Raw genomic sequence first — 5,325 nt, 5'->3', positions numbered from 1 at the left:
CAGGCAGATTTGCCACATACAGACAGACTCCAACCACTTTGTGTTTTTTCTTAGCAAAGCCAAGAGGATTAACAATTTCAAATACATCCTGGGACAGAATTAGCTTCAGGCATCCTGGATTTTCAATGAAAAACTTGTCAGACTTTTCCATTACTTATGTCTCCAAAAGCATCCGAGTCAGTTTCACCAGACTGCTGTGACACTGAATTTGTCCATAATTCTGATTTTAATAAGCTGCTTAGTGTTTGTTTCATTGGTATGTAGAAGGAAAACCTTGGTGTCAAATTTCCAACATTTCCTGACGTTAATTCTTTAGGCTTCAGTATGTTGTTCTCAGTGGACTTAATACAATCACAGATTTTAGCAATAGCATATCTCTTAGGCACAAGTCATTTTTTAAAAGTGAATGTAGTTTACCTAAAGCATAATCCTGGCCCAACTCGTGCATGTTTTGCATCTCTTGAGCAATTGGCTGTATTATTGAAGCTGGAGGAAGAAGCAAAACAAACACACATTCCTAAGGAAGGCCTCACTGAAATTCTGTGGCACTTCAGAAGTTTGTTGTTGCCTCAATTAAGCTCTGGGGAGCATCTTCACATGCAAATAAAGCGGTGGGGGTGGCTGCAGCTCAGGAGGTAGAGCAGGTCGTCTAGTGATCGCAAGGTTGGTAGTTTGATCCCTGGCTCTCTAGTCTGCATGCCAACTAACCTTGGACCCCAGGTTGCTCTCCGATGCATCCATCGGAGTGTGAATGGTAGTTATTGAGCACTTAAAAGCATAGAAAACAGTGCTAATGTGGCATGTTGTATACCGCGTTCCAAATTATTATGCAAATTGTGTTTAAGTGTCATAAAGATTAAATATGTTTTTCAATTAAAGTCATGGATAGCATTGTGCCTCAGAGCTCTTTGGATGACTGAAATCAATCCCAGACACCTGTGATCATTAGTTTGCCAGGTGAGCCCAATTAAAGGAAAAACTGCTAAAGAACAATGTTCCACATTATTAAGCACACCACCGTTTTCAAGCAATATGGGAAAGAAGCAGGTTCTCTCTGCTGCTGAAAAGTGTGAAATAGTTGAATGCCTTGGACACGTAATGAAAACCTCAGATATTTCACAAAAGCTTAAGCATGATCATCTCACTATTCAGAGGTTTGTGGCTGACTCACAGCACACACGGGCACAATGAGCAAGGTTTCTGCCAGAAAATACATCAGATTAAGAGAGCAGATTTTATTCTATTTGTAACCTACTTATTCTATTGTATATAATATTCTTTTTATTTTGTATAGTATGTTATTCTGTTTATCTTATTCTATTCTATTGTTTTTCTCTTTTTTCTCATAAGTTTTTTACTGCTCTTGTACTTTCTGCTGTGAACAATCATATCTTATCTTTTCTTTAATGATCAATATTGGCTGATGGATTACAGTAGCTGTACATAATGTACATTTGTACATCGTTTATTTGTAAAAAAAAAAAATAATAATAATAATAATAATAATAATAATAATAATAAAATCATGAAGCCATTACTGCATTGAAAAAATATTTGTAAAATTCACAGTGAAATATTCTAAAATCTTGACATCAAAAAAGTGTAAATAGAAAAACAACAAACCAATTTACATCAATATTTTCTAAATAATACATATACTATTGTAAACTAATGAACCAAACAAAAATGTTAATTTTACAGTAAGGATATGTTTTAAAAAAGTCTTTGTTGAATTTACAGATTACTGTTATATAAACACTGATGTAATGTTAAAATTGCATTCTTTGTCAGTTTTTTTAATACATAAAGTAACTGCATTATATTTTATAAATTCATTCAAACTCATTTACAGCGTGGGCCACATACAGTCCACTTAGATTTTAAGTTGGCCAGAACAGTCAAATTATATTTTCTGTCAGTGTAAAGAAGATATTGGAGTCTAAGGAGCTTAGAAAGAAAAGCGTCTGCACTTCTTTAAATTGCTTAAAGACGTTTCACCTATTTTCTGAAAATAGCAGCTGATTATATTGCACAACCTCTTACGATCCTTTTTAATCTTTCAATTCAAAATGATGAAATCCCATTTGTCTGGAAGTCTGCTTTTGTTACGCCAATATTAAAAGGAGGCGACCCGGCCATTTTGACTAACTACAGGCCAATATCAAACTTGTGTGTTTTGGCAAAAGTCCTTGAATCTCTTGTTAGTGAGCAATTAAAAGAGTTCTTGTACTCTAACGAAATTCTTTCAAAACTACAATCTGGGTTTAGAAAGCAGCATAGTGCTGTCACGGCTGCCACAAAAGTGATAAATGACATACTTGTTGCTCTTGATAAAAAGCAGCACTGTGCTTCTCTTTTTATTGATCTATCAAAAGCCTTTGACACTGTGGATCACGCCATTTTAAAGCAGAGGCTGCTCTCGTTAGGGCTGTCTAGACATGTTGTTTCCTGGTTTACTAATTATTTGAGTGACAGGACTCAATGCACTAAATGTGAAAATCTGTGCTCAGAATTTCTGAATATTCACACTGGGGTGCCACAGGGTTCAATTTTAGGACCTCTGATGTTCATCATGTATATAAATGACTTGGGACAAAATGTGTCCAATGCCAGTATGCATTTTTATGCTGATGACACAGTTATTTATTCCTTTGGCTCAAACCTCGAAAAAGCAATACAGTCCTTGCAGAAAGCTTTTGACGTGGTTCAGCACACACTTTTGGAGCTGAAATTGGTTCTTAATGCTGATAAGACCAAGCTAATGTTGTTTTCAAACATGAAGAATTCTTCTCAAACTGTCCCTGTGGTGTCCACTCTTGAGGGTGACCTCATAGAAGTGGTCCATACGTATAAATATCTTGGCTTTCTAATTGATGATTCTTTGACCTTTAAACCTCACATAGACAATCTTGTGAAAAAACTCAAATTAAAATTGGGATTTTTCTTTCGAAACAAATTTTGTTTTTCCTTTGAGACAAAAAAGCGTCTTGTGAATGCTACATTTTTATCTGTTTTAGATTATGGTGATCTGCTGTATATGAATGCTTCTGCCCAGTGTCTTCAAAAGATCGATTCAGTATATCATGCTTCTTTACGGTTTATTACAAACTGTAGGGCTTTGACCCATTGTTGTGATCTGTATGTTCGTGTGGGGTGGCCTTCGTTGTCCTCCAGGAGATTTGCTCACTGGTGCATCTTTATTTATAAGGCCCTGCTTGGTCAAATGCCCACTTACATTTGTGATCTGCTCACACGGAAAAGCACTGTTTCCTATAGCTTGCGTTCAAGCGATCTTTTGTTGCTTAATGTTCCATTTGCCAGAACTGAACTGGGAAAGAGGGCTTTTAATTATGCTGCCCCATCCACATGGAACACGATGCAAAAAGATTGGAAGATAGCAGATCTTATTTCATTAAATGCCTTTAAGTCTAGATTGAGAGAGCCAGAGAAAATTGTTGTTTAAAATGTAATTGTTATTTTACAATATGTATGTAACTTTGTAATTTTTAACGTGTTGTCGCCTCTTGGCCAGGACTCCCTTGAAAAAGAGGTTCTTAATCTCAATGGGATTATTTTTCCTGGTTAAATAAAGGTTATAATAAAAAAAACCTCTCATTCAGTTCTAAGGTCAAATGGTGGGGAGTCCCAGATTTAAGCTCTGTGGGAGTATCCCCCCAAAGAGGGACAAAGGACCCCCTGATGATCCTCTACCTAATCACACGAGGCAAGATGTGAAAGCGGGTGTGGGTCACAATCAGCCAGGGTTTCGGGTGAGCTCATTGTGAAACCTGGCCCCACCCTATCATGTGATTTCCTGAGGTCAGGTGTGAGTGGGCATTAAGGCGTCTGGGAAGGATCTCAAAACTGGATTATAGATGGCAGACAGTTGGTGTCGTAAACCACCGCCTCTGTTCAAAGATGGTCATTGGCAGTGGACATAGATGCTTCTTTCACTCCTCTTTCAAACCATCTGTCCTCTCTGTCCAAAATATGAACATTGGCGTCCTCGAAAGAGTGACCTTTGACCTTTAGATGCAGATGGACAGCCGAGTCTTGTCCTGTGGAGGTGGCTCTTCTATGTTGTGCGTTTATGAAGTGGCTGTTTGGTCTCTCCAATGTAGAGGTCTGAGCACTCCTCGCTACACTGTACAGCATACACCACGTTGTTGAGTTTGGGTTTAGGAGTTTTGTCTTTGGGATGAACCAGTTTCTGTCTGAATGTGTTGCTGGGTCTGGAGATTTGGAGAAAGATGGTGCAGGGTGTCATGGCACGCCATCTCTCGGTTCTGCAATGTTTATGTTTTGTGTTCTTTGTGGTGTCCCTGCTAGTTTTAAAAACCCACTCCCTGTTGGTGTATGAGCGACAGACACTGCTTAATATCCGCGACTCACTGCTGAAGCTCCCCAGAGTTAGCGAGCGATGTGGAGGACTCCCAGTGCCTCTCGCGTTGGTACCGGAGGAACTGCACCACCGTGATCCACCCTGGAATCCTTCGAAACGGAAGCGCTGGAGAAGTGGACGTATACGTGGCACGCACTCTGGGAAGCGTGTGCGGGTCAGAACTTGGATGCGGCGGGTCCTTACCATCGGCGACCCTGGCTGTTTAGGACTTTATTTTGGTCTCAAACAGCGCTGCCTTCTTCCTGTTTACCCGACGTCATCGGAGCACGCTCACCCGACGCAGTTTTATTGGTCGCCATGCCGATGGGATACGAGGGGAGGTGGAGCGAATATAAACAACCTACAATTACTGCCTGCTACCACGGATGGACAGAGAGTTAAATTAGCTCTCTTAAATGCAAGATCTGTATCAAATAAAACTCATGTACTTCGGGACTTTTTTGGTACTCATAAGCTGGACGTCATGTTCTTAACTGAGACATGGCTGCGCGCTGGTGAAGTGGCACCCTTGCTGGAACTTTGCCTCTCTGATGCCAGCTTCTTCAGCTCCCCCAGGTTGGCTGGGGGAGCTGAAGCCAACAGTCGTTGCACTGTAAAACAGCAAAGACTGTTTTAAATGCAAACAGATACAAAGTCCTGGTGTTTTTACCTCATTTGAGTTCCAGCTGCTGCCTTTAAGCTGTCCCGTGGTTCTAATTATAGTCATCTATCGTCCACATAAATATAATTACTTGTTTATTCCGGAATTTTCAGACTTCCTGACATGTTTTATCGCTCACTATGAAAGGATTCTTATAGTGGGGGACTTTAATATTCATCTGTTTTGTGAGGATAAACCCCTGGTCAAAGATGTCTTAAATGTACTTGACTCCTTAAACTTCACACAATTTGTGTCTGGCCCAACACGTAAGGGCGACACCCTA

This window comes from Pelmatolapia mariae, linkage group LG23, assembly GCF_036321145.2.
Source record: "Pelmatolapia mariae isolate MD_Pm_ZW linkage group LG23, Pm_UMD_F_2, whole genome shotgun sequence".
NCBI lineage: Eukaryota > Metazoa > Chordata > Actinopteri > Cichliformes > Cichlidae > Pelmatolapia > Pelmatolapia mariae.
Note: the sequence above shows the minus strand (reverse complement) of the source record.